General features: G+C 39.4%; 1 long non-coding RNA gene across 1 annotated transcript; it reads left to right on the top strand.

Moving 5' to 3' along the window:
* The first annotated feature begins 1,284 nt into the window (after positions 1-1,284).
* On the top strand, positions 1,285-12,484 carry LOC117454104 (uncharacterized). Its single transcript, XR_004552953.2, has 3 exons — positions 1,285-1,532; positions 9,935-10,072; positions 11,767-12,484. It is a non-coding gene; the product is annotated as an uncharacterized lncRNA (long non-coding RNA).
* The last annotated feature ends 1,026 nt before the right edge of the window (positions 12,485-13,510 follow it).

A 13,510-nucleotide genomic window follows, 5' to 3' on the forward strand; every position in this document is an offset into this window, starting at 1 on the left:
TTGCCCACGAGTGGCTAAAGAACTGTTGATGCAGGTTTAAAGTAGAAACAGCTGAATACCGGTATGTGGCATCTGTCTAATGATCTCGAATACAATCTGAAACGCAGGCTCCAGATTGTATCTCATTTCTTAACCATGATTGATAGGGCCTCGTCAGTGACATACTTTGTAAAGACCCTCAGGAAGAGAGCATTTATCATGAGCAGTCCTTCAGCCTAAGTATCCATTTGCTCTTGATCCCCACAGGTATTCTGTTAGGATTCAAGAGGGGCACTTGTTCTCTCTCACACACGTTGAGAAAATACTTCAATCATTAGGCGTGATTTAAAATGCATTGGAAATAAAATGATCTTGCACTCCCTGTCCCCCATTGGCAAGCTTTGCTTTGAATGTATTCTCTTATGAGAGCATATTTCTCCTCTGGGTTTTGCTGCAGACAGTAATCAATATATAAAAGTTAAAATGGAGGAAGAAGTGGAATATTTTAAGTGAGAAAATCAGGTTTGTGACTATTTTCAGTTGGCCCCACATGCTCTGATTACATGATTACCTTCCACTGTGTGGTGATTGTAATCATGAACATTTATACATTGCTAGAATACAGAATTAGATAACCCACTCCTCAGTCTTTATGTTATTTAAAGGGCAACGATCTCAGCAAACCTTTATTTTAAGTGGTTTTGAAGCACAGCACTCAAAAGAGATGCTCACAAGGTATTTCCTGTTATTCTTTAAGAAACAACAGGTGTACTTTGTTTTCACCCTAGAAGGTTTAATAACACCGGGTGCTATGCTGTTTCTCACCTGCAATAAACTGTGTTTTTCTGAGTCATGGCGAGCATTACAGAGCACAGCCAGTGTTGTAACTGAACCACAAGGAGAAGGAAATGGGGAAATAACGTAAGACAACATTTGCCTAAACTGCGCTGGCCCTTTTGATTTGTATTGATCAAATTTAGCCAGCGGCTTGGAACAGATGTTTGTAATTATGGCACATGCGGTAAAATGATTAATCTGTTTACTGGACAAAGAACAATTACTTACAGCAAACAGGATCGAAGGTGCATCCGGAAAAAACCCACAAACACCTTCATCTGCTTGGCTGTACAAGTGAAGAGGTGCAGCTTCTCTCATTGTTGACAGATACAATAACTTGTAGGTGCTATCTGATTCACCCTGTTGCACTGAACAGCAGATATGAAGTGTGCCATGACAACAGTGGAAGATTCACTTCGAAACAATCACAAAACGTATTATACAAAGAGTCAACAATTTCTCATAGAAATAAAATAGAACAGGATTCTCGTTTCTAGCCAATGAACTTTTATACTGTTAGCTAAATGACTACTGATGTGGTTATTATTACTTACTTTGTAAAGGGGATTTCTGTCACTAAACATACATTCATCAAACCATGAAGATAAGAGGAGGAAAACGTTCCCTTTTTCAGTATCTTTGTCTTTTGTGCTCTATATTGCAGCGCAGGAGACAGAATCTTAGTGCCTGACGACTCGAATGATGACTGGTGGAAGGTAGGTTCAAAACTAACTCATAACACCATTATGAATAGTGACAAGTCATCTTAAACATTTTTCTTTGTTTATATTATAATTAACCTTCAAAGATTAAAAGTTACAAGATAACGGAGGCAGTTTTGAACGGTTTACATGAAATGTGGATTTTCCACAAAGCACCAAAATGCCCAAATAAGAAGTGGAGCTCTAAATTATATGAGCGAGGCAACAGGCTGACACAACTGCACGACAGATACATTGGGTAGACAAAAGGGTGAACACGTGACTGTACAGAGGCAGCCTGCTACCACCAGACCATGAAGAAACTCCAGTGTGCGAAAAAGTACACGTCCCACCGTCCGGGACGTGTTATTTACAATATCGGACAAGTAGATCTTTCAATTGACTTGTCCGGCGGACAAGGGACGTTTTTCGGCTGATTTATTGACAAATGATTGATACATTCAGTTTACAAAGGCAGAACTCATTCGCAAATTGTACGTGTCGTGTACGTGTTTAGAAGTGTTAGTTTCGGTTCTGCTTGTCGATTCCTAAGGAAATGCATCTCGCCGCTTTCTGTTCAGTTAGACGGGGGCGGGGTGGGAAGTGTAGCACAGTGGCAGGGTTGGGAAGCAAAACTCGGTTCCGAGTAGGAACAAATAACAATTGTCCGGTACCGGGATTGCAACAAGTCCTCCAACTCATACGACCAAATGGGTCGATTGTTTTAAGCCCTTATTACGACCAAATATGTCGTTTGTTCAAGCGCTTAATACGACCTATAATTACGTTTTAAAATTGTCGGCCTCGAGTGCTCCCGTTGAATGCAAACGTTACAGAGGGTTGTTTATTCACAAATAACCCTCTCTGTAAAATCCTAAATTGTAGGATAGTTTGGCCATTAAAACGCTTTATGATTAGATTTCTAGCGAGAAGTATATATTGTACTTTTAGAATCCACGTCCAGTCGATATGTAGGATCTATAGTTTGATAGATATTACGAAGATGATTTGAGATTTCGTCAGGAGAACGTGTATATGCGGCAAGCTTCCATGTAAAGTTACGGGTTGAACAGTATTTCCGGTCTCGCCGTTTTCATAATAAAACCAATGATCAAATGATTTAACAGTGATATCTGCACTACTCATCCACTAAAAAAACATCAGTTTATCCTAGTTAATTATACGACATTAATTGGTTTAAATTGTGTACAATGCTTTTGTGTTTTTCCCATAGGTTTTTCTCTTTCGATTCTGAGAGACACATTTCTTTTTTCAGAGGTTTTGATAGGCTAAAATCACGCCGCAATGCACGTCGGGATATGGTGTTTATGTGATATGAAATCGGAAAACATTAAAATAATAATAATAATACTTTATTCCGAGTGTTCTTGCTTTTCTCTTTGAAAGTCATCACATAACGCCATTGTAATACACGGTTCGGCTGCATTACATATTACATATCTGCCCTAGATATGTATTTATAGAGCCCTGATCAGAAGACCTTTTGACAAACTGGAAGAGATGCCGACAAAACTGAATACGTGACGTGAACCATAAATATATCAACAATTAAACAACATCTTCCATTTCTTTTCACACAATACGTCTCCTTGCAGTATCAACACTAATTCGGCTGACTTTTATATTTGATCCAATTAGTAGATAGTCTGTGTTTACACCATAACGGTGCACAGCTGATCGAAAGGGACTTTTTTGTAGTTTTTAAAGATATTACTGATTTTCTGAACTACCTTTCCAACTCCTCATGCAGTTGACTGTTACAGGTCTATACAGGTTCATGGTACAATGCATAAGCTTCACATCGAGCGACTGAAACTGTATTTTCCTTTACCGTTCTGTTTTAAACTCACAATAAAGTGAATAGTCATATTATGTACGATATTATTATGTTTTATTAACTAGACCACTGGTCTAAACCGCACCTCCTAGTGGTTAAAGCACGTTATTGAATGTAGTTGTTGGATAAGTTATATTTATTTAGTTATTGATGAAAACATTTAAATATTAAGAGTAGCCTACATACAAAATAGGGGTCAATGATAGAAATATAGAATGGAAAATATCTAGAAGATACTGTAGTGATCTCTACAGTAAAACAGTTTAGTGCAGGACGTCCAAAGATATTAACAGGAGGATGTGAAAAACAGTCAAACTGATAAGGCTGAATTTTACTGTAACTAAAGTCTGATTTAAGGGTTGTTTATATTTCACATCATTAATCAGAATCTGCAAAGTAACAAAAATAAATGTAGTAGAGTTAACCAGGTTAACCTCTGAATTGTAGTGGAGTAGAACAAAGTAGTACATGCTGCTGTAACAAAAACATTTCCCAACTTGGGATCAATAAAGTATCTTATCTTAAGATGATCGATGGCTACTGCCATATTTGCTAAATGTGCATCTGAACCTTGACAAGTGCATGTTTCAGGCTTATCAATTAACAACAGACATAAGACCATAAGACACAGACATTTTTTATTTTTATTTTTATTTATCCTTTATTTATCCAGGAATGTCCCATTGAGATACAAGATCTCTTCTTCCAGGGAGTCCTGACCAACACGGCACACAACAAGTTTCAACATAAAACAAAGGCATTAAACAAAAAAACATACAATTCAAATATAAATACAGAAGGCCATTTGTGCAGTGGCAAGAAGCATAATCACATCAGCAATAGCATCAGGTAAAACAGTTACATGTTTCATGAAGGGCTAATCGTAGCATACCTTTAAAAGCATTTACAGTAGGAAGTGCCTCTAGACAAAGTTTTACTTGCAGCGTATTCCATAAAAAGGGAGCATAGTGAGAGAATGCAGCTTTACCAAGCTCTGACTGCATCAAAGGAACATTTAAAAGCATCCCATTTGCTGCTCGTCTAGTATTAAAAAAGCAAGTATAAAATGACAGAAGTCTGGAGATATATAAGGGCAGCTTACCTAGCAATGACTTAAGGATAAAAATCAACATGTGTGATTGTCTTCTTTGGTACAGAGAGGACCATCCTAAGGACTGATACAAAGTGCAGTGGTGGGTGCGAGAGCCTGCACCCGTTACAAAACGTATAGCAGTATGGTACACAGAGTCCAGCTTTTTAAGCAGGGAGGAAGAAGCATGCATATAGATCACATCGCCATAGTCTAATACAGACAGAAAGGAACTCTGCACAATTCTCTTCCTGGCTTCAGACGGGAAACATTTCCTTAAACGAAAGAAAAAGCCCAGTTTAGGTCTAAGTTTTCTCAGTAGGTTCCCAATATGAACATCAAAGGCCATCTTTTCATCAATCCATATGCCCAGATATTTGTAGGATGCTACTTTGTCAAGGCATGTCCCTTCCAGTGTAAGAATCGGAGGGACAGCTGTATTAGCTCGAGAGCGAGAGAAGGTCATGTACTTGGTCTTTTTTGCATTAAGGACCAGTCTTAGCCTTAGCAAGGAGTGTTGCAGTGTATTAAAAGCATCCTGTAGAAGCTCTATAGCCTGAGTTAAAGAGGAAGCCACTGTATAAACAACTGTATCATCGGCGTATAAATGAAACCGTGCTGGGTTTATCCCATTTCCTAGTTCATTTATAAAGATGGAGAATAAGACCAAAATAGAGCCTTGTGGAACACCTTTGTTTATAGTAAGAGCAGCTGAGGTATAATCTTCTACTGAGACACACTGAGTTCTTTCAGATAGATAGTTTTTAAACCAGCTCAAAGCCATTTTGCCAAGACCTATGCAGCCAAGCCTCTGCAGTAGCAATGCATGATCCACAGAATCAAAAGCTTTAGACAGATCAACAAACAATGCTGCACAGTGTTTTTTCTTGTCTAGTGCTTCAATTATGTCATTTGAGACTAGCATAGCCGCTGAAGTAGTACTATGGCCTGATCTGAAGCCGGACTGAGACTCGCTAAGAATATTATGGTCAGTTAGAAACTTTTTCAGTTGTTCGTTTACAAGAGATTCAAAGACTTTGGCCATTACAGACAGTCTGGAAATAGGGCGATAATTATTTAGGTCAGAGGGGTCTCCGCCCTTTAACAAGGGGAGAACCATGGCCGACTTCCATGAGCTAGGTAATTCACCAGCATAAAGACTGAGATTCAGAATAGAGGTTATGGGTTCTGCAATCAGACCTGCAGCAACTTTGAAGAAGAACGGCTCTATCTTGTCTGGGCCTGAAGATTTCTTTACATCTAGGCTCATTAAAGCTTTGTGAACCTGAGAGGTCAAGATGGGGGCAAAGGTGAACAGTTGATCAGGGTCAAGTGGCGGAGGACCTGGCTCTCCTTCTGCAGCGATCATCCCTGAGTTGCTAGAATCAAAGATTGAGCCAGCAGAAATAAAATGATTATTAAAGCTGTCTGCAATATCCATTTTGCCCTTGATTTCACTCTGATTTACCCTTAAGAGATCAGGAAGGCTGTTTGGAGTGATAGAACCTGAGGAGGATTTAACAAGTTTCCAAAACTTTGCAGGGTTATTCAAATTGTCATGTATTGCATTAAGATAGTAGGCACATTTAGAGTTTTTAATCAGCTTAGTGCATTTGTTTCTTAATGTCCTATACAGATTCCAATCTAATGGAATATTCGATTTCTTTGCTTTAGCCCAGGCAGTGTCTCTCTGTCGAATGAGAGAGGATATAGAATCATTAAACCAGGGGTTGTCTTTACCGCTTATCCTAGATGTCCTAAAAGGAGCATGCTTGTCACATATAGCCAAGAAGGTGGATTTAAAATAATTCCATGCTAACTCAACATCGGTCATAAGTGAAACAATGTGTAAATCACTATTAAAAACATCATGTAGAAACGCCTGCTCATCGAAATGTTTGAATCGCCTCTTGTGAATGAAACGTGGCTTTCCTTTAGGGATCTTACAGGTTCTCACACAAGCAATTGCGCAGTGGTCGCTTATATCATTACAAAACGTGCCTACTGCGGAGAAACGCTGAGGTGCGTTTGTAAGAATAACATCAATCAAAGTGGACTTCTCTAAATCTTTTTGGTTTAACCGAGTTGGCGAGTTAACTAGTTGCACCAAACAGAGAGAGTCACAAGTGTCCTTGAAAGAGTTTTGTAAATCCGTTTGCCAGTCCCAGTTTAGGTCTCCGAGTAAAACCATCTCGGATTTAGTCCAGTTATGGAGAAGATTGGAGAGTATATTCGTGGCTTCGCTTGAGGCAGCGGACCAGCTGTCATGTGGTATTAATGCTGCCCATTATGGACACAAGCAATTTTCACCCATGTATTAATTATATGTTTTAAATTTGATAACACCAATGTGTTTCGTGTCCCCTAAACCTCCAGGGATGTATACAGTTTAATACTGGCAACTTCTAATTGTGGGAAATACGAAAACGTCTTTTAAAACTACATTTCCCAGTAGAGACGTGCCATAGAACATGTTGCGAAACACACAATAGGCAGCAAGTGTAATTCTGGGGGGGAGGGCCGGGCTGGACCCGTCCAAGTCCAGTTTTGGATAGTCTGGCGTGGTTCCATTCCATTTCAAAGAGCTGTTTGACAGCGTAACCTTGTCACACTGCCACTCCAATATCCAATCACAGAGCTTGAGGGCTAATCACGGGGTTTGTAAAGCAAGGCGGATGTTGTAGTCCCAAACGATAGCTGGGGATTCTGGGTAGTGTAGTGTCTTCGGAAACTCTGTAGTGTCTAAACTCCGAAAAAAACAATTTGTTTCTCCGAATCGAAGGTTAAAAACACAAAAGCATTGTACACAATTTAAACCAATCAATATTGTGTAATTAACAAGGATAAACTGATGTTTTTTAGTGGATGAGTAATGGAGATATCACTGCGTAATCATTTGACAGTGTGGGGAATACTTCCGGTTTTATTATGAAAACTTCGAGACCGGAAATACTGTTTTCACCCACGCTAACTTTACATGGAAGTTGCCCCATATACAGTACACGTTCTCCTGGCGAGACCTCAAATCATCTTCGTATATCTATCAAACTGTAGATCCTACACATCCACTGGACGTGGATTATAAAAGTACAATATACACTTCTCGCTAGAAATCTAATAAAAAAGCATTTTAATGGCCAAACTATTCCACAATTTAGGATTTTCCAGAGAGGGTTATTTGTGAATAAACGACCATCCGGAGCGTTTGCAATCGACAGGAGCATGTTGTTTCTTACACGACCACTAGAGGGGCTACACTTTAAAACGTGTCTCTGGGTCGTATTTAGATGCTGAACAATCGACCTATATGGTCGTTTTTTGTAGGAGGACAGGCTGCGGGATTAATAAGAGTTGTGAGGACAGGAGGCGAGGCCCCGCGGACTGCAGCTCTCTCTATGCTCCGTATTATGGGGGTTATTCCCTATCTTTATTCAAGAGCGTGGTATTTAAATTTGAGAGCATACTTTATGTATTTATTTCCCTCAAACTCTGTCCTCACACTCAAATAGTGCCCTCGCACTCAAATAGTGTCTGCTTGCACTTAGATTTGCTCTGCTTGTACTCATGTACGCTTGCACTCAGATATATTGCTGCTCAGAATTATTCTGTGCACGCTCGAAACTTTTGTGCAACAATCCTGTCAAAATCCCTCAACCAATAGGAGGCCAGGTGTCCTTGCGAGTGCGGTCGCTTTACTGTTATTACAGCGTCCCGTCAGGGCGGTTACTCTTTGGTTTATAAACTCAAGCCCTCCACGGCTTTATAACATGTACTTCAAAGTTTGATTTACAACTTTTTTGGGGGGGGGAGGAAGCACAGTTAGTATATATATATATATATATATATATATACCAGCACCTTACATAATAGCTACGTTCAGTGGCGTACTGGGACTAAAAATCAGCCCGGGAATCTCGACCGGCCCTCGTTACCGCTAGTAAATTGTCAACGGGGGGAGGGGGCAGCGCCATAAAGAGAGCTCTGGGAGGGGGGATTGCTAGTGAATTTTCCGACCGGCCCACTTCTTCCTCCAGACTGTTGTTCTGCTCCAGCACTGTTGTGCTACGGCTTGGTTCGGCCCGACGCGAAGCGGAGTGTCGACAACCATATTGTATAGATATTCGTATATCACGGCCTGAAGTGAGCTATTGCATTTATAAAACGGTTACCACGTGTGGCTGGCAATGTGAAAGAAAAATACACACTCCAATTTAAATAGTTTTTATTATTAAATAATGATGTTCAAAATAAAATAGTCCCTCCGTTGCCTTCTGCACAAAACATAGTGCGAGGTGGTTGCTATGCAACAACAATAACGGCTAGAGAACATATTAGACAGACAGCATTGTCGTCGTTTAGGTGCTTTTTTTTCTGGAGATAGGCACTTCTCAATCCACTCCTCCATAGTAAGGCCACCCCGGAGGTCGAAGTTAACCTTAAATGTTTCCATTTTAAGCTTTGATTTTAAGTTAGTTAGTTTCGTGACGGACGTAATGTAACAGTTGTAACCATATGGTTGTGATTTTTAGTCCCAGTACGCCACTGAACGTAGCTATTATGTAAGGTGCTGGTATATATATATATATATATATATATATACTAACTGTGCTTCCTCCCCCCCCCCAAAAAAGTTGTAAATCAAACTTTGAAGTACATGTTATAAAGCCGTGGAGGGCTTGAGTTTATAAACCAAAGAGTAACCGCCCTGACGGGACGCTGTAATAACAGTAAAGCGACCGCACTCGCAAGGACACCTGGCCTCCTATTGGTTGAGGGATTTTGACAGGATTGTTGCACAAAAGTTTCGAGCGCGCACAGAATAATTCTGAGCAGCAATATATCTGAGTGCAAGCGTACAGTTTGAGCACAAGCAGAGCAAATCTAAGTGCAAGCAGACACTATTTGAGTGCGAGGGCACTATTTGAGTGCGAGGACAGAGTTTGAGGGAAATAAATACATAAAGTATGCTCTCAAATTTAAATACCACGCTCTTGAATAAAGATAGGGAATAACCCCCATACCGTATCAGCTGATCGCTGTCATTCATGCCGATCTAGATCCCTCCGCTTCGCGTCGGGCTCCTGATCAGCCTGTCGGTGTTCTTTTCCCCATAATGACCGCGTCGCAGCACATTATCCCTTACATAATTGTATTCAATAACCGTAAGAAATTCAACAGTATGAAGTGATTTGTAAATAGGAATACAGATTTGACTTCTCACACTGAACTCATCACGCATTTTAACTCTGCTGCTGTTTTCTTTCCGGCTGTAGATAAACAGAGACATCTGGTCAGTTTGATATGGATACTGTTGTTACACATGCACAGTACAATGTTTAGGTACTAAAGGTGAGCGTAGCGTATCCTCTTTATATCTATGAACCAGGTGTATAGATAGAAAGTAATGTACTGTTATGTGTTTTAAGGATTTTATCAAACCACTGGTTTATTTTCCATATATTTCTTCAGGGGGTTATTGAGGACAGGATCGGTTACTTCCCGGCGGCCTATGTTCATCAGGCTGGGATTGAGGACCAAGTGTTCAGGTGTAACAGGACATTCATCGGCTGTAAGGAACAAGGACAGATCACCTTAAAGGAGGGACAGGTACTGTACACACCTACTGTATAAACCTTATGATGATGATGAGTATAGGCTGATGATAGGCTGATTATTGACATGTTAAGTGTAAAGTCTTAACATAAATACAGGCTGTAGGATGTCCCTTCTAAAATAGTGTTTATTTATATCCTTCATTATCCTGCCCTGTAATTATGGCCTGCTTTATCTTCTGCATCTGCAACTCTCCGTGTTATATTTCTTCTATTTTCTTATTCTGGGTTTTGACATAGTAGTAGATAGTGCTTCACGACAGCAAAATACAACAAAATGCAAGTATGATAGTAAAAATATGATAATTATAAATAAACATCTTGCAAAAGGAATAAGATAATAAATGAATAGCATTGAGTATAAGCCAAACATAAATGTTTTATTATGTAGAGGTACATTCTTAAAACTGCCAGATAAATACCCATCAATCAAACGTATAACAGGGGAAAAAATAGCTCAGTTTATGTGTATTTTTTTGGGGGGAAAACCCATTTACAAACTGTAACAGTGGGATTGTTGTTAAAGTCAATTGCCCGCCTTTAGAGCCACAACAACACAAAACACATTATTAATTAACGAAACATCAGCAGTCTTGATCACATGAACGTCCTTGTCATTATGGGTTAGGGGAGCAATGACCTTCAGGGTGAATATTTAAACTTCCACATTCTATCTGGGTGTAATTCATGATCACACTCTTGTCATTAGAGCTCATCAGATTCACATCATCCAGCAGCTCTTTAGCCATCTTATTACCCTCCTGCAGCCCCCACGTTGCCCCTTACTCTTCCCTCGCATTCACCTATAACCTGAAAAGCTTGACTGGAGTTTGCTGAAAGGATCCTTTGCCGGAGTAACCATTAGATTACCATTTTGGTATAATGGCTCTACTTGGGTTATGCCCCTTTGTTCCCACAATGGGATTTTAAGTAAAGAACCCCCAGTGGAGATGAAACCGCCGATAAAACGAGTAGAGTCTGTGACCCGCTGCCTTTCTTTTCCGTTGACACAAAACCCAGGGGAAGATTTTGGAGCGTACGAAAAGCCAGTATGCAGATACAATGTGTTCTAATCTATCAAGAGGGTCATTCAGGGCATCTATTAATCATAGCAATATTATAAACAAGCACAACTACATCATCATCTTTACAAATAGGTTGCATTTGTAAATTGTCCCTTTGAGCTGGACCACACATCATAGAGATTGAGTGATATGAGACATAACAACAGAGATGAGAGAGACAAAGATAAAATGAAAATTGAAGTTTTGTTGATTATGTTTAGACTAGACGACATGTGGGCGCTTTATGGTTAATACATACAAATATTTATTGACTATTAGATTTGCAAAATACCATAAAGCATGTAGTTGTAGAAAAGTTCAACATGAAAACTGTAGAACAATCAAAGTAGATGCATGCCTAACCTAAAACATGAGAAACAGCCTAGGAGCCAAAAAAGACAACAGGACTACTTTTTGCCATAATATGTATTTCTAGTCTTGCCCCAGTGTGTTTTTATTTAGTATGAACTTGGCACTTCCACTTTAAAGTATATCGACCTCACGTCAGTATCAGAAATTGTGTCCTTCCATCTGTTACTAACATTGATCAAATGTTTTATTGTATGTTTGACTGCACTGGTTATTTTCAATTTCTATTAAAGTACATTTTCATTATTTGCCTCAGATCTGTGTGAGCAGTGAGGGTGAACACAGCAGCTTCATCAGAGTGGCGAGTGGAAAGAAAAGAGGTTTCGTGCCCTGCGATGTTCTGGAAATCATATGAGACAAGCACTCAGAGACAGAAAGAGAGAGACTGAGACAACCAAGAGGAGGAGGAAACTAAAACTGCAAAATGGCTCAGAGAAACCAGGGAGAGACTTTGCCTCGTCAGAAGTGTTGATGTTAAAGTGATACTGGTTTTGTGAATGAAGACTCTGCTTTGTTATGGGTCCGAGTCTCCGTACCTTCTTCCCTCTAACACAGGGCTAGATGCTAAAGTAGACAATATAGTGTGTTTGCTAAACAGAAGCCCTCTCTTTCACTGTTCTGTTGATTTTGCCACAAACTGTTTGTTTTTAAAAATGGAAACTCCCGTCTGGCTGTTCTAAAGAAAAGGAAACAAACACAAAGCACATCCAATGGCATTCCTCTTACAAATAGTTTAGTTTCTCATGCTTTGACATCATGTTGCCCAAAAGTTTATCTTTTAATCCAAGGATTTGAAGTTTGTAATAAATGGGTGATTATTTTGGATGACAAAATGCCCGATCTCAGAAGGCAATGGAAAATTGTATCACAGTAAACCTACTTTCTACTTAAAATATTTAAAGGTGGGGTAGGTACGTCTGAGAAACCGGCTCGAGATACACTTTTTGTTATATTCCATGGAATGCTTTTAACATCCCGATAGAAATGAATATCTTAAATGCTTTGACAACAAATCCATTAAAAAATGTCATCAGTGGAAGCCGTAGTACTGTAAAAAGCACGACCAATCATCTGAGCCGGCCCGGCTAAAATGATTGGATGGCCTACCTGCCTGTCAGCCTTCCATCTGTGCACAAACTTATCTCGTGCCCTCATTGGTCATGTGCGCGTTCGTGTGTGTTGGAGGAGGGGCTCTGTGAGGAAGTGGCAGATTTGCCAATTGGATTGGTTGTACTTTTTACAGTATTACGGCTTCCACAGATGACATTTTGTTATGGATTTTTGTCAAAGCACTTAAGATATTCATTGCTATCGGGATGTTAAGAGCATTCCATGGAATATAACAAAAAGTGTATCTCGAGCCGGTTTCTAAAACTTACCATACCCCACCTTTAAGTAGGAACATTTTTTTAAACTTGCCATAACTTCCAAACTACAGTGACAGTCCTAAGGTAGAAGGTCATTCACAACAAAGAGATTTGAGGGAGTATTTTCAGAGGAATTTGTCACAATCAAAGACTTCAGAAATGCTCAGTGGTCTTTTCAAAAATATCGCCCTCATATTCCCCAGATTTCAAATCTGACTCATTGCATATCCTGAATTACTCAATGGTGACGGTAATATGCATTTTTCTTTATCGTTAAAATCAGAACCCTTATTTAAAATCTGTGTTCCACTAGAAAACAAACTTGTTATTTACGAATGTTTACCTTTTAAATTGTTTCCATGCTTTGGGATCCATTTGACTGATCTTTTAAGGTTTGTCTTTAATTAAATTATTTCTCTTTTTGGTGATTCTGAGAGGTTTTACATCATAGTAGATATAGTATATCTCTTAAAGGTTGTTCTGCACTAAAACGTGGCTTTATTGAATGTCCTGTAAATACTGTACATACAAAATAAAAACATATTCTTGATCACAACAAACCAAAAGTGGATTCTGATAATGTTGTGCTGTCTTACATGTATGACTTCTTTCTGTACCCAAGAGTTATTACAT

Source organism: Pseudochaenichthys georgianus, chromosome 10, assembly GCF_902827115.2.
Source record: "Pseudochaenichthys georgianus chromosome 10, fPseGeo1.2, whole genome shotgun sequence".
In the NCBI taxonomy this organism is placed as follows: Eukaryota; Metazoa; Chordata; class Actinopteri; order Perciformes; family Channichthyidae; genus Pseudochaenichthys; species Pseudochaenichthys georgianus.